General features: G+C 33.1%; 1 protein-coding gene and 1 long non-coding RNA gene across 3 annotated transcripts in view; one reads left to right on the forward strand and one right to left on the reverse strand.

Moving 5' to 3' along the window:
- Positions 1-14,314, reverse strand: part of LOC143910559 (uncharacterized) — a 433,100-nt gene that overhangs the window by 245,980 nt on the left and 172,806 nt on the right. The window lies entirely within an intron of this gene.
- The window catches only part of heph (polypyrimidine tract-binding protein 1 heph), a 386,050-nt gene continuing 374,860 nt past the window's right edge, over positions 3,125-14,314 (forward strand). The window contains exon 1 of one of the 2 annotated variants that reach the window (XM_077429072.1): positions 3,125-3,193. The gene's annotated coding sequence lies outside the window, so the exon portion shown is untranslated. The remainder of the gene's footprint in view (positions 3,194-14,314) is intronic. The other variant, XM_077429073.1, reaches the window with a different exon arrangement.

A 14,314-nucleotide genomic window follows, 5' to 3' on the forward strand; every position in this document is an offset into this window, starting at 1 on the left:
CCCACGCGCCACCCACCACCCCCACCCGCCACCCGCCGCGCACCCCCTGCACCGACGTATGTACCCTGCGAGACGATCGCAGCGCAATTAGCGGACCGATACGCGAAACAACCACTACAAGGACCTAACCTCGCCAACTTGCACTTTCGCGCGCCACAGCCCCCAACCCCCAACCCCTAACTTGGACACTTTTCAAAACTTTGCCGGATATTTGCACATAAGGAACCAAAGCGGACGAGCGAATCGTATACTGTCGTAACATTGTCGGAATTGTATAAAAAATACGCGATATATCACAGTGGTGGTTTTGCACAAGGGAACCAAACAACCGATTTGATTTTGTGAATTTATAACTAGAGGTAGGATAGTCACAGTGCTATCCATTGTCCGGCAAACCTTTAAAAATGCATTTAGAACCTTTGAACAATACACGGCCCCCTCAGGCTCCGGTGACTATTTATAACACCTGTAACGTTTCGCGCCCAAATCAAAACTTTGTCGGAGTTGTATAAATAATACGCGATATATCACAGTGGTAGTTTTGCTCAAGGGAACCAAACAACCGATTTAACTTTTGAAATGTATGTACGACTTTTCGCGCCCAAATCAAAACTTTGTCGGAATTGTATAAATAATACTCGATGGTAGTTTTGCATAAAGGAACCAAACAACCGATTTGACTTTGTGAATTTATAGCACCTGTGACGTTTCGCGCCCAAATCACAACTTTGTCGAAATTGTATAAATAATACGCGATATATCACAGTGGTGGTTTTGCACAAGGGAACCAAACAACCGATTTAACTTCTTAAATGTATAGCCCGTACGACTTTTCGCGCCCAAATCAAAACTTTGTCGGAATTGTATAAATAATACTCGATGGTAATTTTGCATAATAGAACCAAACAACTGATTTGACTCTGAATTTATAACACCTACGACTTTTCGCGCTCAAATTACTACTTTGCCGGATGTTTGCACTTATTGTTTGAATTTATAGCCCGTACAACTTTTCGCGCCCAAATCAAAACTTTGTCAGAATTGTATAAATAATACGCGATATATCACAGTGGTAGTTTTGCACAAGGGAACCAAACAACTGATTTAACTTCTTAAATGTATAGCCCGTACGACTTTTCGCGCCCAATTCAAAACTTTGTCGGAGTTGTATAAATAATACGCGATATACAGTGGTGGTTTTGCAAAAAGGAACCAAACAACTGATTTGACTTTGTGAATTTATAACACGTACGACTTTTCGCGCTCAAATTACTACTTTGCCGGATGTTTGCACTTATTGTTTGAATTTATAGCACGTACAACTTTTCGCGCCCAAATCAAAACTTTGTCGGAGTTGTACAAATAACATGCGATATATCACATTGGTAGTTTTGCATAAAGGAACCAAACAACAAAGTTGACTTTTTAAATTTATAGTACCTACGACTTTTCGCGCTCAAAACAAAACTTTCCCGGAATTGTACAAATAATACGCGATATATCTCAGTGGTAGTATTGCATAAGGGAACCAAACACCCATTTAACTTCTTAAATATATAGCCCGTACGACTTTTCGCGCCCAAATCAAAACTTTGTCGGAGTTGTATAAATAATACGCGATATATCACAGTGGTGGTTTTACGTAAAGGAACCAAACAACTGCTTTGACTTTTTGAATTTATAACACCTCCGACTTTTCGCGCTCAAAACAAAACTTTGCCGGAATTGTACAAATAATACGCGATATATCTCAGTGGTAGTATTGCACAAGGGAACCAAACAACCGATTTAACTTCTTAAATGTATAGCCCGTACGACTTTTCGCGCCTAAATCAAAACTTTGCCGGAATTGTATAAATAATACTCGATGGTAATTTTGCATAATAGAACCAAACAACTGATTTGACTTTGTGAATTTATAACACCTGTGACTTTTCGCGCCCAAATCACGACTTTGTCGGAATTGTATAAATAATACGCAAACAAAATAAATAAATATCACAGTGGTAGTTTTGCAGAAGGGAACCAAACAATGGGTTTAACTTAGTAGTGGTAGTTTTGCATAAAGGAACCAAACAACCAATTTGTCTTTGTGAATTTATAACATCTACAACTTTTCGCGCCCAAATCAAAACTTTGCCGAATCGTATAAATATATCACAGTGGTAGTTTTGCATAAAGGAACCAAACAGTGGATTAGACTTCGTCAATTTGAACCCCTACGACTTTTCGCGCTCAAATCACAACTTTGCCGGATGTTTGCACTTAAAGGAACCAAATCGGACGATCGTTTACTATTGTGTACCAAACCACAACAACATTTCACTTGTATGTTAGGCTAAGTTATGTTGATATTACGTATATACAAGTAACTCTAACCTAATCGGCTTCTTTATTTGCAACGTATTTACGCTTCGTTTAAACAACAATTATCAAATTTCTTGTATACGAATGTAAAAAGGCGTCAAATTTCAAATGCATACACCTTTTCTAGAAATTTTAATACGAATCGTATTCTTCGTTTACATTAAATTGCGGTTTTTTCCTTGTGATTCTGTGAATTTTGACCTGTCGTAAAATTGGCACGGTTCCTTGTAGATTCGCACACGTGTATTTGACATGTTTGATTCGGTTTGCGCACGTTGGGGGCGCCACTATCGATCATGTCACGTGGTCTGTTTCGCGTACGAATTTAATTTTTTCGCTCTTACTATACATAATACACATTTGATTCACAATCTGTTCGATGTTATTAGGTGTGTGATTTGTGCAATTCGGTGTATGGAAACATTTTTATAATTCAGTGATAAAGGTGGAAAATAAAGCACGTGCTTTCAAGAAGTCGGCGCATGCGCCATACCTGTCAAAATCGCCGACCGGATATTCCGGTTAAGATGACGTCGAAAGCGTCAAAGTTTGCAAAATAATAAATCGATGGATTTTGATAAACGTCAAACGTTTTTCAAACGAAACTAACCAGTGTTGAAAATATTCAGTGCATCTAAAAATAAGTGGAAATATATTTATGTATATACAATATATAAATATATAATAATAAAATTCTATGTGCCTGTGCATCTGTGAGAGAGTGTTGTGTTGATTTTACAACATCCTATTGACTGAGGATTTAAATAAGGATTTTTTTTTGGATTGACTTCGGGTACCTGGCGGTACAAAAGGGAATTCTTTCAAGGTATGCTTTTTTTTATTATAACCACGGTTTACTTGTGAAGCGAATGTTTCGTAAGGCTGAGCGTATATCGAAATATCAGACGATTGAGTGGCGACCTTCAACTACTTCTGACAAATGGCTTCTTTTTTCTGCTACTTTTGACCCATATAGATTGAGATGAGCTCATTCTGCCAATTCTACATATGAATGCTTTTCAAGCAGGGTGTCCCCCATATTTTATATTGTTCTCGTTAAATCTTTTTATAAACGGCTGTCTGTACTGAAGGCTCATATCTAAGAGCGGTTATTGCGGTTTTCTTTAATGGGGCCTCACAAACGATGCGTTTTGTCTGTCGTAGACATCTTTATTTATTTGACTACTTTGGTTGGTAATTAATTGCTTTTGATGAGTCTTCTGTCGGATATATTGATATAAAACTAGACTGCAGTTTACATATTTTAATAATTTATTATAAAAAGGTCTGATCCATTATTTAATAAAAAAAAATTAGAAAACTTGCTGCCTACTACCATTAAATTTTTATTATTGAACGATTGAATCGTGTGGGACGAAGTATATGAGTGATAAACCATCTCAATTATTTATTATGTTTTAATTTTAAAGACTTACTATTAATATTCTATGACCAATTAATTGCCCAACTTACTGCATGATTTATTGCTTTTCAATCTTCGACTTCTGTGGGATCTACAGTGTAGGATAAGCAATCAAATTTGGCAAAATTTAGATAAAAGGAGATAACATGTTTGAATTTAGCATTTAATAAAGGCATTATTAATTTTAAGTCAGTCAAATTTTGCGAGTAAAAAATGGGGGGGGGAGGAGAGGTTTTTTAATCTCAGATTATATTTTGAGTGTACTTTCATATAAACCGGCAATTTAATAAAAATTCCATATCAAAATTCATACAATATTATATACATAGTATACATACATACATATATGAAATATATATAAGATATACAGACACACTTAAATGGAAAATTAACGAAAATGAAGTAATATAATTAAAAAAATACATTTATAAAAAAATTGTATGGGTATCGATCCGAAATGTCCCAAAGTCAAAAAATGACATTTTGGCCTGTTTGTATTTCATAAGATTTACATATTTTTTATATTCAATATAAAGAAAGATACCTAAGAAAGCTCCTATTTTAAATATATACGAGAACGTTAAAAAAATTGTTTGCTGGAAATATCGATTTTGCCATACAAATGGCCGTTGTGAGCGTGGCGCGCTTTGTATGGGAGTTTCTGTCAAAACGATGACTTTGAATACTCGTAAATCATTCAAAACTTATCATCATCAACTTATGAGTTATGAGCTCCTAATCAAAGTTACTATTGACCGTTTATTTTTTTTTTAAATCGAAACTATTCCAAAAATCAAACTTCTTTCAACATTTTCGTCAAGATTAATCGATTGGTCATAAGCGCAGGATATATTAAAATTTTTATATTTTACGTACTCTGGATTTTCCACTAGGTCCATCGATGAAAATTCAAAATCACATATTTCGCTCCGGTCTAATATACATATACATAAGGCCTTGCAGGTAACCTCAATGCGCCTTCCTGGTCTAAAAAATAATTTTTATTATACAAGTCGCTGAATTACGAGACACTGAAAAACTCGCAAATTAACAAGACATCTATGATTGTACATACACTTTATTGTACATTAATCATACTCAAATAGTGGTGACATAGTAGGTAGGAAGGATTTTAGCCAATTTTAATCGGGAGCCGTTTCAACAATGAATCAGAAAAATTGGCAAACTCTGATCGACCTGGAGTCACAAATATCCAAGTCTGACCAGCAGCACTATTTTCAATCGAGGTGAGCTCATGGGATCAAACCGGGCACCTCTCGGTGCTAAGCAGAAGCTTAACAACCGAGCTATGCTGCTGGCTAATGTACACATTTGCATAGGTTAGGTTATAATGTGATTGTTTCCGTGACGAGACAGGTTAGGTTAGGTTATGTGCAACATTTTGACGAATCCTTATCGGGATTTAAGTACGACCGCATTGCGCAATAGCAATAAATTATTGTGTTATCTGACGCTGACACGGCAGTCGGGTCGGCTCGAGCTGAAATATGTGGCGGTGAAATAAATAGATGCATTCCTTCGGTTTTTTCGGTCAACATTTTTGCACTTCTATGAACTGTTTAGTATGCGCTGCGAAGCCACATGGCGTGCAAAAAATGACAAGCTCTTTTTTAGTGCGCATGCGCACACTATTTAAGATGGCTGCTAAGATTTCAAGGTTAGCTGTTTGTCTGCTGTCACGTCGGATTTCGGAGCTTGCTACTTCTCTTTTTTTCTCGACTGTCGCATTAAGTGTGTGTGTCTTCTTCTGGGGAAGTTACGATACGAACGAACTCTACAACAAGCAAACTGTCGTGCATAAATCGTACGAGGAATAAAATCTGTCAATTAGATTTTCATAAAAAAAATTTGTGTTGGAAACAAAATTAAATTCAACACAGTTTCGTCATCATTTTCGTCAGATTTTTTTCAACTTTGCTCTTGTAGACGAAGGCCTCTTAAGGTGGCCATTCACAGACAGATTTGTCTGCAAACAAATCAACTCTAGATGTCGACTTCTGTTCTGTGAATAATTTGACAATTTTGTCAAATTCTATTTTTAAAAAATCATATTGACAAATAACTAAAATTATTTTTATTTTTTTTATTTTTTTTATTTTTTAATTGAAAAATCAACAGACAGGATGTACAGAGATAGGTATAATAAAAACAAAAAGTAAATAAATAATATATGTAACATCCGAGTCCAATAATAGATTTTTACAAAAATGAAAAAGATAAATATAAGGAAAACAAATTAAAAAGTAAAGAATAAAGGCATGACAAAATATGTAGTACATTGCATAATTAAACTATAGTATTAAAATATTTGGAAAAGGTTATAAGATAGAATATAAGAAGAAATTGAAATTTACAAATATAAAACAAATGATATATATTATTATATATTATATATCTATCAATATATTTATATATCATTCGTACATACGTTACATCCTAGATGCGCATGCGCAGTCTATCAACGGTGACCGCAAAAATGCACTCGAGATGATTGCACTCTAGAGACATCCAAAATTGCTCAAAGAGAACTAACGCAATAAAATTCCACAAAAAATCGTCAAGGGGTATTTGAATGTTATCTGTACTACCCTTTTTCTGTGGAATTCTATTGCGTAGGTTATTTTTGAGCGCCTTTGAAAATTACGACTTCTCGAAACTGCGCCACTATTCAGTGCAATTTAGTGCATCTTTCCGGGAACCCTATTAACTAACAGCTTTATTTACGGGGCACACATTTAATCAAGTAAATATAAAAATACTTTATTGTTAAAAAAAATATATTGTAATTATTAAAATCTGTTGTTAAATAGTTGACCTGTGACCAAAAGGCTTAACCGTTGAAAGACCAGTTGAACCACCGATACACTCAAATTGCTAGAAACTTATTTGCAGATTAAAAAGTACATTTGTCTTAATTCTGTTTTTACTCAAATGCAAGTTTTCAACAAGCATGTTGATCAAATATTTTGGAAAACTGTTGGTTAATAAGTAATATTAAATTGTCTTCTAATACAGATAGAAATATCAATTATATTGCATTGTCTTGGGTATGTAGATCAAATATTTCGGAAAACTGTTGGTTGATGAGTACTATTAAATTGTCTTCTAAAGCAGATAGAAATATCAATTATATTGCATTCTCTTGAATATGTTGATTAAATATTTTGAAAAACTGTTGGTCAATAAGTAATATTTAATTGTCGTCTAATGCAGATAGAAATGTTAACTATATCGCATTCTCTTGGGTATTTTGATCAAATATTAAGAAAAACTGTTGGTTAATTAGATATATGCAAGTGTATTCTAATGCAGATATAAATGTCAACTATATTGCATTGTCTTGGGTAACATTTGAACTTTTCCTTTATATGTCCTCTAACCATTATATACTATTCTTTTGGAACTTTTTTCTTTCCAAAAGTCATTTCTCTGTCTACTGCATAGATATTCTATTTATTTTTATAGAAAGAGCGATCAGGAATCGATAGTAAATACGTAATAAATTCTCTCGTAAAAAATACTTAATTTATTGATACTTCATACGCAAACTAAATTAAACTAAGAACAGTAAATCCATTAAATTAAAATATTATTATTCCGAAGGTAATATTTACAAACATACATAAAGACAAATTTCTTAGAAGGCATTCAATTTATTTTGATTGTATTTCTATGGTATTAGTTCACTTTGAGTCGCGATATTCGGAGCCCATTTCACTTTACATAACACATCGTTTCATCTGCGAATCTCGCGTTTATCTGTAATATTAAAAAGATGTTGGTTTCGGCATTATTTTCCATATGAAGAGTCTTCTCGACGACGACGTCGTTTGTGACCCATTTTTGGGCATGTGACATGTGCAGCTCTTTTTTGGGAAACGTTTATTATACGCATATACATACTTATAGTCATATCTCGTGCCATTTGAACGCAGAAGCGTAGTCTAATTTCGCTCTATATTAAAAAGTGAGTTCGGAATACGAAAAATTCGCTTACGTACAATTTTTTATACCACTTGGCAATTTCAGGTCGGATTTTGTGTTGGAAATGTGTACACAATGCTCATTGTGTACACATTTAGCTGCGTGGAAATAAGATTCTCATGATTGTGTAAAATTGTGGCTGCTTAATTTGGACCGGTAAAAAGAGGCTAACCTTATTATATTCCCATTTATGAGAAATTACGTTTTTCGTCGCTTGAACTTTTCTAATGTGTGAGATTTCTCCATCGAAACCGTTATTTCTACACAGTTACATACATATTTGTGTTATAAAAAGAGGGTGAATTATTAGAATTAATTTAATACCCCTATGCTAAATTGGTGCCCCTATATGTAAGGAATATTAGCGTGACAGTTTCAATTTATTTATCACGAAATTAATTTCAGTTAGGTCGAATGAAAAAAAACGAAAGATTTTACGTGGATACAGCTCGTATTACTTCGACTGTGTTTTTGATAATTTATACTTAGCAATAATATAATTAGTATTATTATAAAATTAGTAGTATCAGCGATAAAAAATAACATCGAATTGTCGTGAATCACGAAATGGTTAAATATATGTACATATAATGATCGGTTGCTTTTTTCGTAACTCTCAGTTAAAAGGTTAATGTGTATGTATTCACGTGAACTTGGTTCATTCAATATATAATATAATATGTACATTTGTACATATGTACATATATACATATATATTGTACACTATCAGTCAAAAGTTTGGGTGAATTTTTTTTGTTTTACTTTTCATTTTATTCATCAGATATAATTAAGCTATTAACCTTTCAACTCCAATGATAAAATTATATCGCTAATTGTTTTTTAAAGCTATTAGAATTTTTTTTTTTTGATTACATAATTGCAATTCATTACTATGTACATATGAATATGATATTAATACAAATAAAATGTTTCTGGGTCATTACTTTTTTCTTTTTTTACAATTAAATTGGACATCTTTACTAATTTTCAAAATTTCAAATGCTCATTTTTAATATCAACAATATATATATTTTTTTCATATGTGCCAGTCACTATGGCACATATAAAAAAAATAGTACACATAAAAAGTAATGGTACATGTATGGTTAGAAATATTTATTTTTTTAATCTTTAGCAAATATTTCGAACTTGCTAATTCTTTGTCATTTAATATTTCTATCTTGGTACATACATTTATTTATTCAATCGAACATGTACACTCGTCTTTACATATCGCTCCAAAGTGAGTATACGAATACAGATCAAGAAACACTATATCTATATATATAAAATTTAATGTCTGTTTGTTTGTCTGTCTATCTCGTATAGGCTCCTAAATCACTCAACTGATTACGATGGAACTTTCAGGATTTGTTGTATGCATGTTCGGGAAGCTTACTGTGAATAAAAAAAGGGAAAAACCTCTTAATAAAAATATTCGTAATTTAGTGTAGTCAAGGAAATGTGTTTGTTGGCAACCACGTTACTAGTTGGTTTATGACGACACGGCTTGAAACGGGAACGGGAACGGGAATTGCATGCGTTATTGTGGCATTGCAACGCATGCCGGGTTCAGCTAGTCTAATATATAATTTCGAAATAGACGTTGCATATACCTATTTTTGGTTCGTAGAAAAACAACTGAATATTCAAATAAATTTTATAAAATATTTCCTATTAGATTGGCCATTAGTTTAAGCGGTTTATATTACAAATACCGAGCGAAGCCGGGTAAAAACACTAGTTATATATAAATATAAAACTATTATTATATATTTTTACATTACATACGATATCTATGCTCAAACATTGCAAAGTAGCATTTATAAAATAAGATCAATACAAGCATTTTTACAATACGAATTCATACAAACATTATCCACAGAGATGTCTATGGAGAAATTTTTGCAGTGTTTGATCATACGAATCGGTGAAGATCAAAACGTTGAATAACTTCAGATTTGGAAGAGAAATAGGAAAGGAGATGCCAATTTTACAGAAACCGTTTCAACGAAAATCAGAAAAATTGGCAAGCTCTGATGGGAAACGATCGACCTGGAGTCACAAACCAAGGTCTGACCGGCAGTCTTGAACCCGTGACGTTCTATTAAAAAATAGAGATTTTATAAATAATCGAGAAGACCCTATATATTTTTATTAAAATTTATAGTAAATAAATATATAAATAATTTAATAATATAAAAATAAAATATAATTTGTATAAATATTAATAAAATTTATATTTTTTTTAATTAAAATAATAATAAATTATTTATTTAATTATATAAATAAAAATTTAATATAAATTATTTATTTAATTATAATGCTCAGCTCGAAAGCATAATATGCTAATATCTAGTCCACGCTGCTGGGAATGGTTTAATTTAAAAATAATCAAACTTTTGCTCTTTGGTGTATACTAACATATTATGTTTGTATACCTACTAGTACACAACATAAACACTAGTATGAGAGACATCAAATATTTATATAAACGTGCGGTTTTTACGCATCGAGTGTGTGAATTAACCGACTTTAACCGCACACGACCGTAAAAAATATTTTAGTTTAATACGATGCGATGGCGATGGTGCCAAATTTGGCGTCATCGTAAAAAATCCTACTCCGAGTCCTTTTAACTCGGTGCCCTGCCATAAATCCTCGATTATACAGCCTTTAAAACGGAATCGTTGCCTGTAAAACCGAGAGGTAACATCCTAAAGCCTAAACCACCCCCCCCCCCCTCCTCTCTCCCTCAACCCCATAAACTTTTGATTGTTTCTCGTACGCGTTTGCGTGTGAATTATAAATGTTCATATACGTGTACTCGAATACATTTTAAATTCACTCGTAAAATTTACGAGACAGCCTGCCCCCCCCCCCCGCGTCTCATCGTCGAATTTTCGCCATTGCGTGTCGACGAATTGTAAATTTTGAGCGAATGCGGTTAACACGTCATCGGATTCGTGTGAGGATGCGGCTTTAAATCAATTTCGTGTGTATGATGGAAGTCTTGTCATATAATTTATTCAAAACGGACGTCAATGGGTTACGATCACCTTAGAGCAGTAATTTCCAACCGAGGGTAAACAAATACAAATAATCTACGTATGTATATATGTATATACTACATATGTATATATGTACATAAAAATGATTGTCTGTCTCGTATAGGCTCCTAAACCACTCGACCGATAACGAATGAACTTTCGGGATTTGTTGTATGCATGTCTGGAAAGCTTACTGTAAAAAAAAAATCGCCCAAAAACGGGAACGGAAACGGAAAAAACGGGTATGAGTGGCATTGCAACGCAATAATTTTAAATGTTTTCGCGTCGCGACCTGCGTTGTTAGGGTAAAACAAACAAACAATTGAATAGTTTCAAAAAAACTCTGGATAAGTCAGATTACCAGGACTTGAACTCGGGAACGGGAATTGCATGCGTTATTCAATAACGCATGCGGGGTTCAGCTAGTAATTGATAAATATTAACGTTTGTTATCATTTCTGCCAAGTTTTGCACGGGACAGCTTCCTTTACAAAGTTTTTTTTGCAACCAGGTCTGGATCAAAGATGCAGCATGCAATTTTTCTTTTTTTGATTGTTAATTTGAAAAAATAATTTGGCTTTCTTTGAACGTATAAAACATTCTATATTCAACTTAATTTTTTTACTCGAAGTAACAATACTGATTGTAAAATATTATAATTTACGAGGAACGCAGGAAGTTGACCGTCAAATATCAACGACTCACGAATAAAACTTTTCATCGGTACAAATGGTTATTTGGAATTATATTGTATATAAAATACCACTGAAACACATGTTTGTTTATATAAATATATCTACATTTATCAGGGATGGATTTGGTTCACGAAATTAAATATCTTAACGAATCACATTCGAAAAAAGAAATGACACTCTATAAAATTCTTCAATTCATTGTTGAATGTAAATGAATGTCTTCATTGCCGAATTTACTCATAGTTATCCGAATTTTATTCATTTTTATACATAAAATGGGCCTATTTTGAACAAAAATTTTAAATTATTTTTTTTTGTTTTTGTCTTAATATTTTTCTTCAACATAAAATTTGAAGAAATTTAATGAAATATATTGTTTAAGGAGTACAATACAAGTTTGGAATGCAGTTGCTCTCAAGTTCCTAGTTTTAATCATTATAATTTTATATTCGTGTCAGTTTAATTCAAATCGAACCGTTCATTGTCCGGAATGTTCTGATTATAGTACTATAAATTAATTATGTGAAAGCGTAATTGCTGTAGAAACTGCTGCATACATACATCTGATGTCAGTAGTTGAATCACATACATTATTTTTCTCATTCTTGATCCGCCTACGCGGATAAACACTGAATTGAACGTTGTACTTGGATTGGTATGTCATTTTGACCTGCTTCCACCCATGCTTTTGTATTTTGTATGGAGATAAATCGATGATTCATATTTTTATAGCGTTTGTATGTATGCCAATTCCGTTATTTGCTCATACTTAACGAAAGGATATCAACAAACTGAATGTTTGATTGTTTTGTTTACTGTCATCAAAACAATCATAAATGTATATGCGCATATGCATGATGCATCTGAACATATTTACATATAGACATTCCTGTATCTTCAGAGTCCATTTGGAATACAAGTTTGACGGTGAAGTTTTATTATTATTTTGATTTATATATTATTATCCACTACTTCACCCTCCCTCACCGAAGTGGGGTATGCAAGTGCCCAAATTTTACGTTTTTCGTAATATCTATGTGGTTTTCAAAGATATATGTACACCCTAGTATATTTCTTGTATTCCTAGAATGAACTACAAGAAATTTATTTGAATAGATTTTGTATGATTTAGAAAAGGGGTACATCGTAAAAAAAATCATTTATACATTTCTACGTTCCAAAGTATGATTTAAAGGCGGTAGCGATAAGTCATATTTTTGACTGTTCGCTTTCATATTCTTGTTGATCGATGAATCAATGCGAGAGAAAGAGACAGCTATATTTTCGTAAGCTATTGTCTTCGTCGATTTTGGGGCGTGGCTATTGAGTCATGCAGTCGCCTGTTGGCCTTACCTACATATGTGCGTTTGCATGTTAATGCTTGTCATTATTTTTTAATAAAAAAATATTATTTATTTTTTAATAAAAAAAGTCAAAAACAACCTATAGGACTAAAACTTTTTTATGTTGATGTATAAAATGATTAATAAGATATATACATATATTGAACCCGTTTGTATTGAGAAAAGCTGTATTTTGATTAAAAAATACTGGGGTCTTAATACTCGTTCGATCTCGACGTTCCGTCCTTCAAAGGATAAACGCTAGAATATTGTCTACGAGCTATTCGTTTTCTATGTAGTTGAAAGCCCATATTGTATTGTTGCGTAGGGGAGTATTACATATATGCACGAGCCACATTATATTATACGAAAAAGTTTAAAATAATAAGTCAATATAAAGAAAATTTGAACAAAACGAAAACACACACGCATTTCACATGCATAACGAGATCTCGTTTTTGACATCATTTGGCTTCAGTTCTTTGATCCTTGCTATAACCACATTCCACTGTGTTTTATGTGTAAACAATGCAATTTCCAAATTTTATTCGAATTGATATTTAAAATCATTACAATTACATAAAATTTATAGCCATAACCAATTCACCAATCGTAAGTGAAAGGATGCCTCTTAGCACTTGCCACACTGTGATGGATAGCGAGTGACCAGGATTTTTACTTCATTTTATTACTCCAAATACATTAAATGCAGGGTCTTTATATTTTATGTACTCTTCATCCAAACTCTATGATTCGAATTATGTCATTACGAAATAATATAAAAATCAATATCATTAGAAATAATCATTTTCGCGGGAAGCCCTCGTACAGATGTGTGAGAGAGGGGGATTCAATACGCGCCGCTCTCAGCTGTCAGTTTGAGAATGATATCCGCCTTGGAAAGACGGCTCTGCTTCGGCCGCTTTTTTTGTTTTTTCATTTCTTTGTTATTTGACGTTAAATACACGATTAAGTGATGTTTACATCTAATTACAATGATTAACCTCGCGTATTATTAATATTTTAACTTAAAACACACATTTTAAATGGACGCTTAGCGTCCAGAACAATACTGGGCAGATTTTTTTAGTACAGTAAGGCAAGTCTTACCGATTTTCTTTACTTAATACATCAGATCACACATTTTTCTTAGTACTACTACATACTAGTTCCATTAAACATTTGACCACATGTCTCGCGCATTTCTATTTCTATCTCTTTTCTCTTTGTTCGTTCGTTGTATTTACGATAAATGACTCATCCAGTTAGGATTTAAGCCTGATTCATTTCAATTGGATCAGATTTGATCCCACTACTAGGTGTATGTATATATGTATGTATGTACGTTGTTGTAGATTTTTGGCTACAATGCGTTGCGTTGACGATATTGCGTTTTGTATTACATTTTCGAGCTTTGCCTTCTGGAATCCA

The sequence above is a fragment of the Arctopsyche grandis genome, chromosome 4 (assembly GCF_051622035.1).
Source record: "Arctopsyche grandis isolate Sample6627 chromosome 4, ASM5162203v2, whole genome shotgun sequence".
Taxonomy (NCBI): domain Eukaryota; kingdom Metazoa; phylum Arthropoda; class Insecta; order Trichoptera; family Hydropsychidae; genus Arctopsyche; species Arctopsyche grandis.